The sequence below is a fragment of the Peromyscus maniculatus genome, chromosome 5 (assembly GCF_049852395.1).
Source record: "Peromyscus maniculatus bairdii isolate BWxNUB_F1_BW_parent chromosome 5, HU_Pman_BW_mat_3.1, whole genome shotgun sequence".
Classification (NCBI taxonomy): domain Eukaryota; kingdom Metazoa; phylum Chordata; class Mammalia; order Rodentia; family Cricetidae; genus Peromyscus; species Peromyscus maniculatus.
Window position 1 is genome coordinate 78,656,360 of NC_134856.1, and position 22,570 is coordinate 78,678,929.

Below are 22,570 nucleotides of genomic sequence, written 5' to 3' on the forward strand. Positions count from 1 at the left end.
TGGAAATACCCCTGCCCGGTCTGGTCCAGCCAAGTAGGAAAGCAAACAGTAACCACAGCAGGCTCTGTCCCCAAATCATGCCCTCTGGCTGCCAACTATAAACCAAAGAAAAACAAAAGGGAAGCCGGACTGCCCACAGGCCGCCCTGGCAGGGTGTCACAGGGCTGAAACAGCCACTTAAAGAAGAGCCTATTGGCATAGATTGAGGGAGGTCATTTGCTGCTGCCCCCAAGGAGTGACCTCAGAGTGGAAAGCTGTATCCTGTTTCTAAAAATAAATATTTTTCTCTTTCTATTTATTGAAAAAATTTTATACAATATATTGATTACAATTTTCCCTCCCTCAACTCCTCCAAGATCCTCCCCACATCCCCTCCCATCCGAACTCACACCCTTTCTGTCTCTCCTTAAAAAACCAAGCAGGCACCTAAAGGATAATGATAAAATAAAATAATAGAAGGCAAAACCAAACAAAGCAGAATAGGACAAAATAAACAAACAGAAGGAAAAGAGACAAAGAAAAAGCACAAGAAACACATATAGGCTTAGAGACACCCAAATCCTATAAAAACACAAAACAGGAAGCCATAATATATACACAAAGGACTTGTAAGGTTAAAAAAAAATTAACCCCAACAAAACATGATGAGACAAAGAACATCCAAAAATGGAAAATGTCGCTGAGTTTGTTTTGTTGGTCATCTACTGCTAGGCATGTGTACTCAACGGGGAAAACTAAGTGTTTCATTTGTGAGTGGTTGTATAATGGGGATAGTTTCCAGGTTAGGACGAGGGCATGTGTTCACTTCTCTAAGCGAGAGGGACCCTACCTGGTGGAGACCTGTGCAAGCGCAAGAAACTGTGCATGCTGCCACAATCTCTGCGAGTTCATATGTGTGCTATCCCTGTTGTGGTTAGAGGGCCTGTTTTCTTGTGTCCTCCGTCTCCTGTGGCTCCTATAATCTCTCTGCCTCCTCTTCTGCAGGGTTCCCCTTCCTGAGGGGAAGGATTTGATGAAGACTCCCACTTAGAACTGAGTGTTCCCAGGCCTCTTGCCCTCTGCATAATGTCAGCTTGTAGGTCTCTGTATCTGTTCTCATCTTTCTCATCTACTGCAGGAGGAAACTTCTCTGATGATGACTGAGCATGTTACTGATCTATGAGTAAGACAGAATATCATTAGGAATCATTTTATTGCTACCTACCCCCCATTTTTTTTTTAAATAGTAGTATTTGGTTGTCCCCTAGGTGCCTGGCCTGTCTGGTTTCAGGTTCTTGGCTACCCAAGCAGTACTGGGAATGGGTTCCATCTCATGGAGTGGGCCTTAAATCCAATAAGATTGTAGTTGGCTATTGCCACAAGCTTTGTGCCACCATTGCACTAGCACATCTTGCAGGCAGGTCATCAATGCAGATCAAAGGCTTGGTCAAGGGTAGGTGTTGGCCTTTCTCCTTTGGTAGTGTGCAGACTGCCTTCCGGTACCATGAACACTAGTCAGGAGGAGTGAAGGCTCTAGGTAGGCACCAGTTCAACTTCTCTGGGTTTAGTGAGTTGTGTAGGGGCTGTCTTTAGCAATAGGGTGCTACCCTCAGTTTGTGAAGAGCAACCAATAGTCTTAGCTATAGCCTGGGTTGTTTGGAGGGTTCCCATTAGACAACAACCCTATCAGATGTAGATGGTATTGAAAGCTTCATTTGGTGACAAGAGAAGGTTAGTTAGGGCTCTATCTCTCTCATTATTTGACAATTTCATTTTGATTACTTTCATAATGCATATATTTTAGGAAAATGCTACTGTAATAGGTTTCCATATAGCCATTCAAATGGGCCTTAGTTTTAGCTGTCTCTCCCAGTATGCCCTGTCTTGTCTCCCTCTTCCATTCCCTTCCCTGTTTGATCCTCCCTGCCCTCATCTTTATCATTCTGTAACTATTCTGTTACCCCTTCCTAGGGAGATCGACCCCCCATCCCCTTACTCTTTTCCTAACCTCTGTGGTTATATGGAGTGTAGCTTGCTTATTGAATTTTAACGGTTAATATCTACATCTAATTCAATGTATACATATTTTTCTTTCTTGGCGTGGTTTTTCTCACTGAGGTTGATTTTTTTTTTCTAGCTCCATCCACTTACCTGTGAATTTCATGACTTTGATTTTCTTAACAGTTAAGGAAATTTCATTGTATACATGTATCATTTTTTTTTGTCTATTCATCCAGTAACAGGAATTTAGGTTGTTTTCAATTTATGTTATGAATAGAGCAGCAATGAACATAGTTGAACAAGTGTCTCTGTGGTAGGATGAAGCATCTTTTAGGTATATGCCCAAGAGAGGAAAGCTAGATCTTGAGGTAGATCTACTCCCAGATTCCTGAAGAACTGTCATACTGATTACCATAGTGGCTGTACAAGTTTGCACTCCCCCAGCAATGAGTGAGTGTTCCTCTTATTCCACATCCTCTCCAGCATGAGAGTCATTACTTTTAGTCTATCATTTTATTTTTTTGTAGGGACTTTTTGATAAGACCAATTACTTTAAATGTTTGTTGAAAATTTTTATTTTTGAAATAATTTTTTTTATCTATTTTCTCTCATTTTGATATCTAGCTTTCTTTTTCTTTCCTCCCAATTCATCTTCTTTTCCAAGAAGGGCTCTTCTCATGGGTCCCAGGCTGGCCTCAGGCTTAGTCTCTGTCTCAGTGTCTTCGGTATTAGGTTGGAGACATCAGCTTCTGTGCTCAACTTGCAATCTGTAAAATTTAATCCTCTTTCATTTTCTCTCTCCTCTGTTCCCCTCTTTATTTTTATACTTTAATTAGGTGAATTTTGTCTCTCTTGCTGGTCCTTCTATCCCATCATCCCCTTCCTTTGGAGTTCCCCTGAATTTTCATTGTTGTGTGTATTGGTGGTCTTTATCTGTAGTTTATCTTCTCTCTCATCTTTCTGTTTTTCCCTCTTCTCTTTCTGTTTCCTTCTAGAATTATTCTTTTGTATTTTCTTATGTCTCTACCTCTGTCATTAACCTTCTAGTTCACGCATCACTACCCTCTTTTCCTCTAAGGTTATTGAACTTTTGGAAGTAATTGTTTTTAATTGGCCAAATATAATATTTAGGAAAGGAAAGGTATATATTAATCACCATAACTGTTATTATTGTTTATTGAAAGAATTGTTGTACATGCTAGAAATCAACATGGAAGGTGCTGAAAACATCATATGACCCTGATGCATCACGTCTGGATATATTCCTGAAGGAATGCAATTTACTGTATAAAAGAGATATCTATATACCCATGGTTATTGTAGATTCAAAACAGCTATCACATGAAATGAGGCAGGGTGTCCATCAGGGCAAGAATGGATGAAGAAAATGTGGCATATATTCACAATGGAGTACCATTTAGACATTAAGAAGAAAGAAATCAGTCAGGAGTGGTGGCCCATTTTGCAATCCCAGCATTTTATGGGATGCGAGCCTGGTCTACATATACTCTGTCTCACACTTCCCCCTGCCCCAGGTTATAAAAATAAAGATGAAATTAATGGAATTCTGTAATTTGCTAAAAAATAAATGTGACTAGAGATGGTTACATTAAACAAGGTAGACTGGACTCAGAAAAGTAAGTACCATGTATTTTCTCTCATGTGGGAAAATAAAAATATTTAGCACATTTATGAAAGTAGAAGAGGGACTTCTGGAAAATGGAAAGGGCATCAGAGGGCTGGGGTACTGGTTCAGCACTTGCCATGTAAGCAAGAAGGCTGGAGTTTGGATGCACAGAAGCAGTTTCAATGCAGGATGCTCATCAGATGACCTGTCATTCCAGCCTCAGAGGGTGGAGCCAGGGGATCCCCACAGCAGGCTAACAAGATGAGAGTGTCTCTTACCACACAGCATGAATCAGGACAATTGAATTGACTACTCCTTTCCGGAGACGGAAGTCTATCAAGACTTTTTATATACTGCGTTTTTCTTTTCTGGGAATTTTCTATATTGGTTTTCAGCTATATTTACCACATTTATTTAAGCCTAAATCTATATTTATCTGACTGACATGGTTCCACAGTTTCCTCTTTTAAAACACTTCCTTCTGGACTCATTTTTGGTTTACTAGAGTATAAATTTTGAGTAAGATTCTTTTTAGAAAGATGTAAATTTTTTTTTAATTTTCAGCCCTTAAATTTCCAATAACATCTTTCTTTTCCTTAATATAGGTATCACATGTCTCTGTAGGAATTTGAATCTCAAATCTTCCATTCAATTTTCTGCTCATTTAGCTATGCTCTGATAGCAACCTGATCATTATCTTAGGGCCACTTTTCCATCTGTGATGTTTACAGTACTCTTTAATTTTTAAATTGAAACAAAATTTAAATCAGCTAGGTTGACATATAGCTTTTTTTTCATTTATATATCCATTTTTTCTTTGCTTGTTTATTTTTGCAAGTAGATTATCTTTTTGATATGTGGCTTTAAGCCATTTCCTTGATCTGCAAAGTTTGTTAATAAATATCTCATATTTTTATACTTATTTCCACAAAAACTTCAAAATTGTGATTATTCTATTATGGGCTCAGCAAAGCTGCCCTTTGATTACACAGATTAGTAAATATTTCACATCCTTGGTGTGAGTTTAGTGTTTTTCATGAGAATTTTTCCAAATTCTATTATTAGCTTTGCCTCAGTGTGGCATGAAGTAAGGTCTTAAAAAATCAGTGCAGCTCTTGGATCTCGTCAAAGAAGTTCCTTTGTGCAGTGGACAGTGATTAACAAAGCAATTCACAACTGGTCAAAGTGCAGAGAATAAAAGCTATGGAGCCCTCAACCACCAATGGAACATCTATATCACCTACTCTGCAGGGCTCACAAGTCATATTTGAAGAGGAGGAACAAAGATTGTAAGAGCCAGAAGTTAGGGAGGACCAGAGCAAAAATGGTGTTTAATGGGCATGAAGAATGCTGCACTCTTGAACTCACAGCAGCTGTGGTTGATGCACAAGCCCTGCACAAGTTCGAGCCTCTCAACCTTGTAGCATGCAGAGAGAAGGGGTTTACCATCCACTCCAACTGAGAAGCCATGGTAATGAACAGCTGCAGCAAGAAGAGCTGGTTATGTAAGAATGTGGCCCCTGGTAGGTTAACCATGCTCCAATGGATGGCCCCACACCCAAGAGCATGTGAGCAGTATTATTTAGACTTGATTTTTTTTAAAAAGAAGTCATGAAATAGGGTAGAGTGGTGGGGGTAGATCTGGGAAGAATTAGGGGGAGGAATAGAGGGTGAATGTGACTCAAATACATTGCATTCAATTCTCAAAAACTTAATGAAAACATTTCAAATGTTGTAAATTGTATGAAATTATTAAAGCTCACCATTGAAAGATGGGGTGTACTTTAATTTTACACTTAGGATGACTACCAATTATTTCTAAATTGCCCAACTTTAATGAGATTGAAGACTACGTTGGTTTCTTTGCAAGGATCAATAGGACAATCCTTCAGATTTGTAGCCTTGTGATCCACTGCCTCAGAAGGTTTACAGATTTTCATCACCTGTCAGTAAGTAACAGAGTCACATCTCTTTAATAAAGAGCTGTCAGGAAATTAGAAGTAAATCAACAATTTTGTGATGGTAAGAAAATACCTACTTCTGTAAACACAGAAGTCATTTTACTGGTGGAATAAGAAAAGATTCTCAAAAAAGTAGGCTCTTATTCATATATTATCTGAAATAATGAGAAACACAAGGATATAAATCTTCCAGTTTTGTTGTCTTTGCTATCACTTATATCTGTGGGCAGAGAACAAAGTCCATGTCCTCAGCAAAGCAAAAACATGAATATGTAATTCCCTGCATATAAAAAAAATATCACGGGGGTGGTGTTGATTATGGTCAAGTATATGTACTTTTGGCAAGGCTTACGGAGCACTCAAATCTCAGACCTATATTCCATATCTTTCATTATGCTCTTAATATTTTGCCTTCAATTTCATATTTTTTAATTTTCCTCTAAAACATTATCTTTGGCATCACAAATGTAGCTTTCCCACCAAATTCAAACTAATACACCAGTCAGGGTTTTGTTCCTCCACCACTTTCAGCTCTGGGAAGTATTGCACTGTTTTCTGGTGTTTTGTTTTTTTTTTTTTTTTTTTTTTTGGATCACATAGATACCACACATCAAGAATTGTCCCCTTGTGCATGTCAAGGCAAGGTACCTTCATGTTTGCTCCAGGTCTGGTCTCTAACATCTCTGCTTGTTTATCCTTGCAGAGAGAGCCTCTGGCTTATGGCTGATTTTGACATTGAAACAGGATCTGTCAAAGACTGATGTGGAGCTCTGCCCAACTCTTTCATGTTTCCACAATGGGAAAAGGGAATGTGTGGACCTACTGTAAAATATCATTACCAAATGACAATGCAGCAGCCTGAGGAAGTGGAGCAGAAGCTAAAACCCTGGGCAGCCCCAGCACAGAGCTGAGTCTTGATGCCATTCACCCTGCTTAGAAACTACCATGCTGGGTCTTAGCTATGAGGATAACCAATTTCAATTTGGCAAGTCCAGACCTGGGCATGTGCTGCAGCAGCACCTGGCGACAGTCATGGCCCTCTGTCCCACAATGCTGTCATTGGGTTTGTTACAGCTTCTCTCTCCAAATACAAAGTCAAGCACCAGTCTCAGCAACGGGTGGCTTCTCTGATAACCCACATGGCATAGGCAGCCAAGCCACCATGATTTCACCTTTGCCCTCCTCTGTCTGACATAACACTGGTTGGTTTTGACCAAGATCATCTCCCTTGCTTTACTGGGATATTGTCCTTAGGAAAAAAAAGTTTTCCAGATTAGTCTTCTACAATTTATATAAATTATATAAATATAATATCTCCATTATATTTACTTAGTCATTTCCATGAAAATTTGTGAAACAGCATTAAAATCTTTGTTTTCTGTTCACCATTTTGCCCAGATATAACCCTATTAAATCCAACAATGGTGTTAACTTGTTTTCAATGTCATTCCCTTTAATTTTTAATCCAGTTTTTAAATCTTCCAAGTAGACCAAAATTTCCCCAGAGATCTGAAATTAAAGCACATCACCCTTAGAAACCAAAAGACCAGAAATAAAAAATATTAGATGAATTCCTGAAATAATTATGAAAGGGCTAACAAGTACAATTTGTCTTCTATGTTCAGTTTTCCATGCAACCAATATTCATCCACCATGAACTACTCAGATTATATTTAGGAATTAAGAATAACACAATAAAATATCAAGACTCATTAAAACATCATGAAAGCAAGACAGCACATTAATAGACAGTTATAATTGAGAGCATGGTAGAAATAAAGGGTGAGGTGGGAGCTGCTAGGAAAGGTGGTCCTGAATAGCACTCTGTAATGCAGATTAACAAAGGCTCTTTGTATTTTTGTTTATGGGAGCAAAACTGCTCACTTCAGGGCCAAGAACCAAAAAAAAAAAAAAGGAAGGGGTACACATGCTATTTCTTTCATCCAACTTCATAAAACAATTTACGTGGTATATACAGACAAAACAATTTCTTCAAGGTCATTCAGCTGCTAAATGTCTGAGTCTAAGTCCCAATCTAGCTTCACTTGCCATCACAGCCCATGTTTCTCCCACAGTATTTCTATCTGTTCTGAGACATACTTTGTGTAGGATCCCTTTACAACAAGGCTCCTTTCTTCATTGACTGCTCTGAGCTGACTCAGACTAGTTAGTGTCTGCCTAATGTCATTAGATGTATTTAGTAAAAGTTGATATAAATCACAATGTTTTCAGACAGTTTATAAAACAGTCCCTCTCCAACACAAACACAGGCATTTTATATAGTCCTAGACACATGCTATTCTGGGCGATGGACTTTGTCTCTCTTTTCCCTTATATTCAGCCCAGCTTGGTTACAAAATCTTCATCAACCAACACTCGTGTGGAGAGGCTCCTGTTATACCCAGATTTTTCATATTTCCTCTTGAATATTCAGGGTTTTCCTCTAGACTGGCTTTAAGTCTATCATAGGTAAAGCCTGAATGTGATCTGTTCTAAGAAAGAGGAATGAGCTCAAAAGCCCTGAAAACCAACAGCTATTCTTACATCTGAAAGAGAGGTCAGACAGCAAATGCTGTCTTCTTAGTACCGAGACTAACAGGCAAATACCGAGGTTCACACCCACAAGAGCAGCCCTCTCCGTGGGACCCAGGCTGGGCACTGTTGCTGGTGGATGCTCAAAGTGGGCAAGACTGGGGCAAATGGTGTCTCAAACTGTAGAGCACCCGGTCACTGTGAGTTCTATTTCATAGATCTATCAAATAAATAATACAGAAAGATCCCCTATTTCTTTCATCAGTGTAAGAAGAATTTTCACCCTGAAGTACATACCAGGGTGGAGAACACTCACTGTGAAGTTCGTACCAAGGCATTCTATTGCTCTTTGCAAAGTCTACTCTCAGATGAATGCATTTAATTAGTGCCTAACCTGCTCTAGAGCTATTAGACACCAAATGACCGGACCTGGAAGGAGGTATATCCTCAACTCTAGCCCTCTCTAGATTGTTATGTGGGTAAGGAGAAATACACATATTCACCCATTTCAGCCATCCTGCACCACCTAAAGAGAAGCATATGGGTGCTATAATATGGATCTTAAATATCCTTCAATGGCTTCTCTATTAAAGGCTCCCTCTCTACAGTGACCTGGTGGGAAGCTGAGGAATATTTAAGATATCAGACCTAGTAGGGGTTCTTCTGTTCATAGAGAGTGTGTGTGGCCTTGCAAGAGACAGTTGGGTGCCAGCCCCTTCCTCTTCCTCTTTGTCACTCTCTGGCCATGATTCAAGGAGTTTTGTGCATGGGCTCCCTGCTATCACCATCCAATAGAAGAGTCTCCAGAAATAAGGGGCCTCTCTGATTATGAACATGACCCTCTACCCTACAAGTAAAACTCTCTCTCTCTCTTCCCTCTCTTTCTTCCTCCCTCTCTCTCCCTCTTCCTCCCTCTCCCTCCCTCCCTCTCCCTCCTTCTTCCTCTCCCCCTCCTCTCTCTGTCTGTGTAATGTGTACATACTTGCTTTGCAATGATTTTCTTTTTCCCTTTGGTGCTATAGAATAGTTTGACTCATACACAGGTGGCTGGGATCTGGATTTCTAGCAACCAGCCTGTCAGCCTCCCTTCTAGCTCCTGTTAGAATTCCTTTCTTTCCTTTGAGAGTGCAGCAGGTAGCAAGAAGAAACTGAGCATTCAGGACAGCTTAAAGGCTAAGGTCACAGTCTGGAATCCATGAACAAATGTATCTGGATGCTCAGAATAACTACTCCATCTCTCCCTGCACTGTTGGATGTCTGCCACCAGCAAGGACACTCGTGTCCTATTTGACCAGTTTGCTCCACTCCCTTTTCTTAAGTGACACTTGGTTTTGTTTTTGAATATGAGGCTTTACTGAGGACTCACAGGACAAGTCAGGCCTTGATTTGTGAGGTTCGGGGGGGGGGGTCATTGAGAGGTGCTGAGGGGGAGCCTGAGGTGGTTGTTCTAGGAACTGGGGCTGGGGCAGGGTAGAGAGAGGGAGGGTTGTTGATGTCCCTGAGAGAAAGAGGACTTCTAAATAGAGGGTCATCTAAGGGGTGTGTGAGGGTAGATGAGTGGGTGTGGGTGTGTTCTTTAACAATTTCATACAGGTGTGCAGTGTGCACATCCTCATCTTATGGTGACATTCCAATTGTACCTTCTAGTTTCCTCCACTGCTTACTTCCATTCTCCCATCCTAACCCGGCATGCAGTGTGCTTGACAAGTTAAAGGCACACAGCACACGAGGCAACGTTGACTCTGGTTAGGAAAGGAAATGCAAGAAGCTTTGCAGAGGTTGAGTTTGCCCGTCAAGCCGGTGCATCAGGAACGGAGCTTGTTCCAGGCCAGGAAGGGCCTCCTGGGCAGTACTTTTCCACCTTCTAAAGACACCCTGAGTTGCTGCCTTCTCAACAGCAGAACCTTCACTGTGGCATTTCCAGATGCTTCTTCTCCCCGAGCCTCCATCAAGGTTTATGTAGAAGTCATTGTGAATTCAAAACCACAGGTAACGCACATGAACTTGAAGTTGTCTATAAATATCATTTAAAGACAAAACCATTAACTTTAGACCCATCATGTACAAACAACCTTGAAAGAACTGGTCTGGAATTTTCCTAAATTGAGACAGTCTTGACTCAAAGCCATTTCGGTTTATATTTCCTGTCACTTTGTGTCTTTCATTACATAATTATGAATCTCTATCACCTTGTATTTCTGTAACCATGAGGTATTCACGGAGTCAGAACAGGCATCTTGCTGGTTGCCTGCTCTGCTGCCACTGCCTGGCCGAGTAAGAGGGGAAGGAGGCCTGGGGCAGTGGGTATGCATCTGAATTTCTGAGGTCAAGGGCTGGGGGTGTAGAGTCCAAAAATTTTACACTGTCCTGACAAAATCCTCCTTGAGCGGACAAGCGTGGCCACTTCCCACTCCCACCCTGGAATTCTTGGCTCACCCAGTGGGCTTGTTTTCTTAATCTTTTGATGCTTTCACACCGAGCCAAAGGGGGAAGAGAGCTAATTTTCACAGGATACTTAAATGCCAAGAAAAGAGGAAAGAAACGGTTTCTTAGGATAAGCATCTTCTATATGGGTGGGCATCCAGAAGGGGCCGCTGGCCAGTCACTGACAGTGCCCCTGGTTGCTGCAATCCTAGGAAAGGCTTAAGCTGAGAGAATGCTGCTGAGGAAAACTATGAATGAAACCAGATGTGGGGTGTGAGATTCATCTCATACATCTCTGTTTAAAATGCAGCCTTTTGACCTGGATGGAGGGAGTCACATGCTAACTACCAAGTTGTTAATAAAATGGAGAACTGTTGAACCAAATGCAATAAATAATCTTATTTTATACAACCAAAATATATCCTTCATCCAACCTCAGCTGAATAAGTCCATGGGCCCCCACACACACACTCTCTTCCTTCCCTCCAACGCTTCCTGTTTCTCCTTCTCTATCTGATTTGAACTAAACGATACAGAGCCTGAACCCAATGCTGAGTCCCATGAATTGTGAAGCTATCCTTTGAACTGAAACGTCTAGCTGCTGGGGTTCCCAGGATAATGTGTGCATGACAGTCACTGCTCCAACTCTTTTTTGACTTCAGGGAAGCTCCTGTATCTCTAAAAGTATAATTCTGTGAAATAATTTTAAAAAAATGTGCCCTTAACAATTAATATTCCCAAGGACATAATAACTCCTGCCTGTAGAAATGGGTAGAAAAAAAAGGTGTTAATGCCAACCTGTGGCTTAAATGCTTCTATACACAAGTTATTAACTAGACCCAGATTATTGGGATATCAAAACAGTGACCCATTCTAGTACTTAAATTCCATTATAGTTTGTTTTAAACATTTTATTCCACACATGAAGGGTCTTGAAAGGGACAGTCCCCACTTCTCAGTTTTCTGATAGGGGCAATTTCCTTCTGGTCAGATGAGTTTCAGCCTCTTACCTCCTTCTCCAGAACTCTCTGCTGTTGGCTGTGGGTATCTTAAGTAGAATTCCAGAAAGTTGACTCACATCACATCACTCAATGTCTGCTTCACCTATGAAAAACTAAACACTTTTGTCACACCATAACTAATGAGAGGCAAACTGCCAGTACCAGTCCTGGACTCATCATTGGGATCTTCTTTCCCTCTCTTCTCACTGCTACCACAGACACAGGCACACTGCAGTTACAGAACAGACCAGTTCAATGGAGCAACTCACCAGCATTGCACATGGCTTTCTTGGAGTCTGTTTTCCTGGTCTTGAGGGGGAAGAAAGCCCCTGTTCTCCTCTGAAAGGGGAGATGTCAAGATTAGTATAAAACTTCCTGAAGGATATGGATGTCCAAGTAAAGTCTGATAGGCTAATTGCTTCTCAGGTAGGAGCAAGAAGATGAAATGGGCCGCGCGGTGGTGTCGCACGCCTTTAATCCCAGCACTCGGGCGGCAGAGCCAGGCGGATCTCTGTGAGTTCAAAGCCAGCCTGGACTACCAAGTGAGTTCTAGGAAAAGGCGCAAAGCTACACAGAGAAACGCTGTCTTGAAAAACAAACAAACAAACAAACAAAAAAGAAGATGACATGGTAAGGGGAGGTGAGAACACAGAATTCTAGCCATGATCCAAGTTCAAAGCCTCTCTCCCATTGTCCTAATTACTTCCACGAACACTCTGACCAAAATACCTGACAAAGACAAAGGGAGGAAGAGCTTATTTGGCTCACAATTTCAGGGGTATTCCATAGTAGGGAAGGCTTAGTTAGTGCTTCGTTTTGGGAACCCAAGGCATTTTGTTTTTATGATAGCAGACAAGAAACAGAGAATGCAAGGACAAACCCAGGACACTTTTGTAGGCCTGCTCCACCAGCCAGGTCTTATTTCCCAAAGTCTTCACAATGGAATCATTTCAGATTTAAACCATGACACCCTCCAAACCTTGTTGATGTTGCTAGCAAAAAGAAGTTACCCTTCTACTGACAGACAACATCCTTTCATTTTATGGGAAGATTTGCAGAACAATGAACCTGACAGCACCCTGATTATTAGAGACTTTGTTCTCAGACCTGACTGATGATATGTTTGTAGACACCCTCTTTGATAGCCTCTATTATCAATTCCAAACTTGTTTACTCTCTAATCCCAACAGTATGTAACTATGTACCTTCTATGGCACAAGGGTCTTTGGTGGATATGATTAAATGAAGGATCTTAAGGTAAGGAAACTATCATGGAATATTCCTTTGGTCAGACTGAATTCTACCACTGAATTCCAAAGAGGGATACAGGAGGCTGTCACCAGCAGGCAGAAGTTAAAGTGATGCTCCTGTAGGAGCCACTAACAGCTGAAAAAAAAGCAGACAAGTGTTTGGAACTACAACTTCAGGAGGTATTTGTGATGGCTTCCTGGCCCTTCTTTATCTCTTATAATTTAAAAAGCCATAGTTCAAAGTTGATGGAACTCAGTATTCTAAGTAGATAACAGGGCATCTGGGCCATGTCCCCACAGTTAAACATCACCATCACTTTTAATGTTATCAACCAGCACAAAATCACAGAGGTGCCTGTGTAGAGAGGACAAAGGAAAGTATCATACACTCCTCACTTAAACTAAAATTTTGCAACACAATGACTCACTTTGCTTGGATACATCAATTATTCTAAGGAAATATGTATGTATATATGTATGTGTGTATACATATGCAGATTGATCAATACACCAATCAATAGCTAGCTTCTTTGGTATATTTAATTAGACATTGAATTAAAAATACGCAAATAAATATTTTCACAGTACTTCCAATTTCCAAAGCCACTCAGATTCCTGCAGAGGACTGCCCCACTTCATAAATATGGTTGAACTTGGCGAAACTCCCAAATTCACAACCTGTAACAGATTAGTGAACTCTCACAATTGTTCTGACATCTTAATTAAACTCCTAATTTTCTTTTATTCTAAAGATGCTCCCATCATTCAGAACAGGAATGCAAAGGGTCCACGACATGTGTTTATCCTGCCCATTCTATGGCTTCATAATTTAGCTACATTTGTGGGGATCAAGGATAGGATTTGTGATTCAGAACATAATGTCTTATCGCTTTACTCATGGTCTCCCTCCCAGGATTTCTTTTCCTTTCCCATCCCCTTTCTTCCTAATATAATTACAAAGGTTCTCCCTTGCCCTTGGGAACGAAGCTCAAATCCTCTTGTATCCCATATCTATATCATAGCTGGGTTAACTGATTTTCTCAAAATGAGCAAGGCACTCTCCTTTAGAAGAACATAAATGTCTCTGGTAGAGACATTTTGTTCTGCCTTTGCCACAAAAAAATGTAACGAATCAATCATAAATCTATCGATGTAGAAGAGAAGCTGCTCTTTCATTTCCTCGTCCCTAATTGCCATTGTAGACAAAGATAGATGGTCAAGTCCCAGCCATGGAGACTGCTGAGGGCAGTGCAGGACACTGGATGGGGAATGCAAAGAGCTGTCTCAACCATCAGGTGCTTTTGGCTTTGATGGATTATGTAGCTTCCGAGTCCCAGGGCATCACAGTGTTCTTGCAAGACACGATTATCTTGTATACATGGAACAATCTTGAAAAATGCCCCACAACTATGCAGGTGTATGTGGGAATTGTTCCTGGTATGTTCCTTTAGAGCAAGACGCAGAGCATGTATGCTTAAATACAGTTATAGGGGAAGACTCCCAGTCTATACTTGACAAGCTTCCCAGGCTTAGCTAGAACTTGGCTGCCTGTTCAGCCAGGAAATTCTGTAAAGATCTATTTTCTGGGGAGAGACTAAGGACTTCCTTCTCTTTTTAAGGCTCAAATTAGTGAGACTGTCCTTTCTGCTTTTTTTTTTTTTTTAACAAATCCACCTCCAGTCCAGATGGCATAAGGAAGCACAAGCTACAGGACAAAATAACAAACAACAGTAATTACACTTTTCAAATATCCGTCCATTGGTATGCAATTCAGGAGACTGGGAAATGTTTGAGGACAACTTCAAGGATAAACAAGATGAGCAAAGTATAAGATACCTGTGATTCAGAGGCAGGGGATAGGGAAGTGACATTTATTTATGCAGGGCTGGGACAAATCGTTTTAATTTTGAGTTCACTCTCCAGCTTCCTTTAGCTAGGACCTGCAGGAGAAAAGTGGGGGTGGGGGGGTGCCTGGATGAGAAGTGTGAATTTGGAAGGATGCCAGCATCAGAAGCAGCCAGAATGGGCTGAGAGGCTGACAGCAGCTGACAGTGACAGTCCGGGAAGCAGTGACTTGGTTCTGTCCCTTGCTCTTTTCTGCATATTTTATTAGTCAGGTCACTGTCCTGTGGCCGCCACGATCTCTCCTTCTTGAGGTCATCAGAGACCTGGTTGCTAAACTCAGCTTTGCCTTCATCCTCACACTCCTTTCTCCACAGAGTGGAGCATCTGAGACCACCACTCCATGGAATTTCTGCTTCCACTGGCTTTCAGGCCAGTTCTTCTCTGGACTGCTATTTTCCTCGTCTGCTCTTCTTCTCTTCCTTCTCCTCATCACCCTCTCTCTTAGTGCCCTCCTCTTCCCATTCTTCCCATTCCCCCTTCTTCCTCCCACCTCGACTCCTCAAATGCTTCAAGCCTTGAGTATGTGTCAAACCTAGAGACCTTGTTATCAATTCTATCACTCTCAAACACTATAGCATCAATCCTAACGTCTTCACTGTGACCAATTACAACTGTCTACTAATATCCATCACCAGACACCATGTTTGTGTCTCAGCCCAAATGCGTCCCCTCCTTCGTGATCCTCCTGTATTTTCTGCCTGGTGCCAGCATTGTAATCATTTTTTTTTTCATCCCTACCTCTCACCCACTTCAATGTCCTTCTTGACCTAACAATACTTGGGTTTTATCTTTGATCTCTCAACCTATCTTCCTCCTTCTCTTTCCTTTTTCCTCTTCTTCTCCCTCTCCCTTCCCTCTGCCTCCCTTCCTGCTCTCTTTTATCTCTATCCATCCCTCTTTCTCATCTCCTTAGCTAATTAAGAACCAAGACAGCAGTTTTTGCCATTTTAGCTTCTTCAATTGTGTCCATTGATCTGTTAGTACTGTCATTATTTGGGAGCAGACTCACTAACTCTAATTATTTTTCTTTCTGATTATGAAATATTTCAAACAAAGGGAAGTGGGCAGATGAATTTGATATTTGTGGAAACATCCAGATATTGCAAATAGCAATGTTTTATCATGCCACTGTAGTTTTTTTAAGGATATAAAACATCGAAATTTATCATCTCCTGCGACATTCTGCAAGGCTTGGTCCTGAGAAGGGCAACAATGGATTAAGAAAAGACAGACACTGAAGAACAGCAGACACATATACAGAACAGCTTGGATCAGGCAGGCTAGACTCACGCTAATGGAGGGCACCTACCATGAAACAGCCTGGAAACTCAGCCTGTTTATTAGATACAGCACAAGAATTGAGAGTTGGTTGATCTTACTGGTAGACCTCTGTAGGAAATCAGTCTCAGGTTGCAGTTCTCACAGAGGAAGAGGCTGAAACTGCTAGTTTTTGCACATGCTGTTAACATCTGAACACAGAGCAGAGAAGGTTTTTCTCAATTCCCTGAGCCTGACTCTGGGAAGCCTTTGCTAATTCACGAGGGCAGGAGGCCGTGGGGTTCTTGACATAGCCATACTCATATCAATAACAACACAACCATGTAGAATTCCATCCCCTCCCTGCAATCTCTGCTACTATGCATTCTCCTCTCCTTTCACAGAACACCACCATTCTGAAACTGACAACTCCAGCCATTTAAAAAAAAAAAAACATTAATAAATATAGGAACACTAATAATACAGAATGTGTATGATTTTCTTTTCATTGTATGAGTGATGCACTTTTACCTATTGTTTTGCAATTTTCTCTCATGGAGCTGGAGTTAGAATAAAATGTTTTGCTGTGTCACGCCATTCTTAGAAAGATGTAGACAAAATCTACTCACTTCAGACAGGCAGGCAACAACAGGTGAAAGCAACTATGGAAGTCAAATGTGGTAAACCAATGATTTTACTGGTGTTAATATAGTGATATGAATGACAGCTTACTTACAGGAGCATGAACAACTCAAAGCCCACCCCAGCATGGGTGACAACTCATTAATGCTATAACCCTGAAGCTTTCTGTACAACTTGCAGGCAGTTTCACATGTGGCGTGTTTTCTCCATAGACGTCCAGACTACTTATATTACCTTGGGATGGAAGGGCATTGTACATTTGATCAGTTTCAGGGACTTCTTTTGATTTGTGAGCTGTTTACCTCCTGAGTCTTAAGGATCTTCCCTTTAGAACTTCCTGAGTCCCTATGAGCTTCTTACCTGGGATGGGATGTTTCAATTCAGAGAAAATTCCTACTCAACATTTTAACACCTCAAAGATAAGCAAGCACTTTCCCATTGAGTTACATCCCAAACTCTTGTAGCTTTAAAAAAAACTTACATAAGCTGGGCGTTGGTAGCACACACCTTTAATCCCAGCACTCAAGAGGCAGAGGCAGGCAGATCTCTGTGAGTTTGAGGCCAGCCTGGTCTACAAAGTTAGTTCCAGGAAAGATGCCAAGCTACACAGAGAAACCCTGTCTCAAAAAACCAAAAAAAAATTATAATACTAAGCCTTGAGATAAGTCTATGATCATTCTTTTTAATTGATGTATCTATTTCCTTGAATGATTATACCCCAATTTATTTATCCCTCTACTTATGACATTTATATTAACTCCACTTTTTCATCAATAAAACTTCACATTAAATAACATGACTGTTGTACAGGACTATCCTCTGAACCAAACTGCCATGCATCATTAGGAATTCTGCTGGGATTCTTCACAAAGCATCATCATGTTTGGGTTTGTTGATGATTTACCTTACCTCAAAGATAGATAGGATGTGGAGGGTCATGAGATGCTTACCTGAGTATCCAGACCCATTCCAACCTGTTGTTTGCAAGTCTACCTTAACTGTACGTGGTCTTTTGGGAGGGCATAGAGGATGTAGACAGAGGAGGGGGAGGGGAAGAGACTCCACATACACAACCATAAGGAAGCTACAATCCCTGTTGGGTACAGACCTTTCAGTGTGGCTACCTTAAGGTTGCCTCTGTTCCTGTCTATAACCCCTCACCCATTACTCAGTAAGTTTAATAAACTCATTGGTTATCCCAGGTGAACTTCTTAGGTGGAATTTGCATCTCAATTTGTCATTGAAGCCATGAAGGAGGGGTAGATGTTTGTGGCTCTTTAACCACGACAATGCTGCATATTTATTAAAATTTCTTTAGGTAGTATATGCAGAAGCAGAGTTATGGGATATGTGCCTCCTCAGCTATAATAGAAATTATTACCACATTGCTCGTGAAACAAGGTCTATCTAAATGCATTCCAACACCAACATAGGAGAGATCCTGCTCTGATATGGGCTTGCCAACACATGGTATTATCAGAGTTCTGAAGCTTGTCAATTTGATGAACGCAAAACTGCAACTTTTCCTGCTTTACATTACATTTGTATGACTTCCAGAAACAGTCAATTATCAAGTGGTAATTATAAGAAATCTATTCAAAAGAGTGATGCTTACAGGAAATATGTACAAAAGAATGTTTAACTGGCCAATAAATACATAAAAAAAAACGTTCTGTGAGTTCAAGGCCAGCCTAGTCTACAGAATGAGATCCAGGACAGGCTCCAAAACTACACAGAGAAACGCTGTCTCGAAAAAACCAATATATATATATGTATATATATGTATATATATATGTATATGTATGTATATATTGACTGTTTGTCTTTTCCTCAATTTTATTTTTCATTTTTTCTTGAAAGTCCTCTATTATCTCCATGATGCTATTCTTAAGGTTGCTTTCTTCTGCCTCTTCTACCTTGTGATGTTCAGGCCTTGCTGTTGGAGGAGGGCTAGGTTCTGGTGATGCTGTATTGCTCTTTATATTGTTGTATGAACTTCTGCCTTGGCATCTGCCCATTTCCTCCCATAATAGGTATAAGAGGTGCCTGTGTCTGAGCGAGTTGCTGTTGGTCCACTCTGTGATTGTTGTATCTTTGTCTCAGGGGGCCCCTCTGGGTTCAATCTTAGTTCTTGGTCTAATTGGAGCAGGCAGATTCTGTGTCTCAGGGAGCTTCTCTTGGGTCAACCCAAGCTAGTTGATTCTGTGACTCACGGAGCCACTTTTGGTCTTATAAGGGCTCTTGGTCCAGTCAGAGTTGATAGATTCTATGTTTCAGGAAGCCTCTCTTGGTCCAATGAGAGGTGGCAGATTCTATTTTTCAGAAAGCCACTCTTGGTCTAATGAGGGCTGGCAGATTCCCTATCTCCTGAGGTTATTCTTGGTCCAATGACAGCTCTTTGTCCAATGAGAGCTGGCAGTGTGGTTTCCAAGCCTCAGGAAGTGGCTGGAGTCTTGGGCAGATGGGTATGGGGGTAGGGCATATAGATAACAGGTTCTGCTGGGGGAGTTTGGGGGGGAGCTTCCCGCAAAAAAAAGAATTATTATTTTACTCTAATGAGTAGAATAAAGTACCCATTAGAGAAACACCAGCCCAACTCTGACCCAGTTGCCGGCCAGCAGGCAGGGCTCCTGCGGGAAGCTCCCCCCCAAACTCCCCCAGCAGAACCTGTTATCTATATGCCCTACCACCATGGTTTAAAGTTAGATTTCAACAACAACAAAAATTACAGAAAACATACAATCTCATGGAAACTGAATAATGCTCAACTAAATCACCAATGGGTCAAAGAAGAAATAAAAAAAAAGACTTCCTAGAGATCAATGAAAATGAATATACCACATACTCAAACTTATGGGACGCTATGAAAGCAGTGCTAAGAGGAAAATTCATAGCACTAAATACCCACATAAAGAAGTTGGTGAAATCTCACAGTAGCGACTTATCAGCACACCTGAAAGCTCTAGAACAAGAAGAAGTAAACTCACCCAGGAGGAATAGATGCCAAGAAATCATCAAATTGAGGGCTGAAATCAATAAAATAGAAACAAAGAGAACAATACAAAGAATTAATGAAACAAAGAGTTGGTTCTTTGAGAAAATCAACAAGATAGATAAGCCCTCATACAAACTAACCATAAGGCAGAGAGAGAAAGAGAGAGCATCCAAATCAACAAAATCAGAAATGAAAAGGGAGACATAACAACTGACAATGAGGAAATCCAGAGAATCATCAGGTCATACTTCAAAACCTGTAATCCACAAAACTGGAAAATCTAAAAGAAATGGATAATTTTCTAGACAGGTATCACATACCTAAGTTAAATCAAGACCAGATAAACTATTTAAATAGACCAATAACCCCTAAGGAAATAGAAACAGTCATTAAAAGTCTCCCAACCAAAAAAAGCCCAGGACCAGATGGTTTCAATGCAGAATTCTACCAGATCTTCAAAGAAGAGATAATACCAATACGCTTTAAATTGTTCCACACAATAGAAACAGAAGGAACATTACCAAACTCCTTCTATGAGGCTACAATTACTCTGATTCCCATGCCAAACAAAGATGCAACGAAGAAAGAGAATTACAGACCAATCTCCCTCATGAACACTGATGCAAAATATTCAATAAAATATTGGCAAACAGACTCCAAGAACACATCCAAACAATTATCCATCATGATCAAGTAGGCTTCATCCCAGAGATGCAAGGGTGGTTCAACATAGGAAAGTCTGTCAATGTAATACACCATATAAACAAACTGAAAGAAAAAAAACCACATGATCATCTCACTAGATGCTGAAAAGGCCTTTGACAAAATCCAACACCCCTTTATGATAAAGGTCTTGGAGAGAGAAGGAAGACAGGGAACATACCTAAACATAATAAAGGCAATTTACAGCAAGCCAACAGCCACATCAAATTAAATGGAGAAAAATTAAAAGCGATTTCACTAAAATCAGGAACAAGACAAGGCTGTGCTCTCTCCCCATACTTATTCAATATAGTACTTGAAGTTCTAGCCAGAGCAATAAGACAACATAAGGAGATCAAGGGGATACAAATTGGAAAGGAAGAAGTTAAGCTTTCACTATTTGCAGATGACATGATAGTATACATAAGTGACCCCAAAAATTTGACCAAGGAATTCATACAGCTTATAAACACCCTCAGCAATGTAGCAGGATACAAGATTAACTAAAAAAAAATCAGTAGCCCTCCTATATATAAATGACAAACAGGCTTAGAAGGAAATCAGAAATACATCACCCTTTACAATAGCCACAAATGATATAAAATACATTGGGGTAACTCTAACTAAGCAAGTGAAGGACCTGTATGACAAGAACTTTAAGTCCCTGAAAAAAGAAATTGAAGTAGATGTCAGAAAATGGAAAGATCTCCCATGCTCATGGATAGGTAGGATTAACACAGTAAAAATGGCAATTTTACCAAAAGCAATCTACAGATTCAATGCAATCCCCATCAAAACCCCAACACAATTTTTCACAGACCTGGAAAGAGCAATACTCAACTTCATATGGAAAAGCAAAAAACCCAGGATCCTGTACAATAAAACAACCTCTGGAGGCATCATGGTCCCTGACTTCAAGCTCTATTATAGAGCTACAGTAATAAAAACAGCTTGGTACTGGCATAAAAACTGACATGTGGACCAATGGAACAGAACTAAAGACCCTGACATTAATATACACACCTATGAACATATGATTTTCAACAAAGAAGCCAAAACTGTACAATGGAAAAAAGAAAGCATCTTCAACAAATGGTCCTGGCATAACTGGATGTCAACATGCAGAAGATTGCAAATAGATCCATATGTGTCGCCATGCATAAAACTCAAGTGCAAGTGGATCAAAGACTTCAACATAAATCCAGTTACACTGAACTTGATAAAAGAGAAAGTAGGAAGTAGTCTTGAATGCATTGGCACCAGAGATCACTTCCTAAATATAACACCAGTAGTACAGACACTGAGAGAAACAATTAATAAATGGGACCTCTTGAAGCTAAGAAGCTTTTGTAGGGCAAAGAACATGGTCAATAAGACAAAACGACAGCCTACAGAATGGGAAAAGATCTTCACCAACCCCACATTTGACAGAGGGCTGATATCCAGAATATATAAAGAACTCAAGAAATTAGACATCAAAATAACCAACAGTCCAATTAAAAAATGGGCTATAGAACTAAACAGAGAATTCTCAACAGAAGAAGCTCAAATGGCTGAAAGACATTTAAGGAATTGTTCAACATCCTTAATCATCAGGGAAATGCAAATCAAAACAACTCTAAGATACCATCTTATACCCATCATAATGGCTAAGATAAAAAACACTGAAGACAGCTTATGTTGGAGAGCAAGAGGAACACTCGTACACTGTTGGTGGGAATGCAAACTTGTACAGCCACTTTGGAAATCAATATGGTGCTTTCTTAGAAAATTGGGAATCAGTCTCCCTCAAGACCCAGCTATACCACTCTTGGGCATATACCGAAGGAATGCTCAATCTTACCACAAGGACACATGCTCAACTATGTTCATAGCAGCATTATTCATAATAGCAAGAACCTGGAAACAACCTAGATGCCCTTCAACTGAAGAATGGATAAATAAAATGTGGTACATATACACAATGGAATACTACTCAGCAGAGAAAAACAATGACATCATGAGTTTTGCAGGCAAATGGATGGAACTAGAAAAAATCATCCTGAGTGAGGCAACCCAGACTCAGAAAGATAAACATGGTATGTACTCACTCATAAGTGGATACTAGATGTAAAGCAAAGGATAACCAGACTGCAACTGACAAACCCAGGGAGGCTACCTAGTAAAGATGACCCTAAGAAAGACACAGGGATCGCCCAACAACAGAGAAATGAATGAGATCTACATTAGCAAACTGGGGGTGAGGGAGGAGAATGGATGGCAAGGGTCAGGGGAAAGAGATCTTAGGGAAGTGG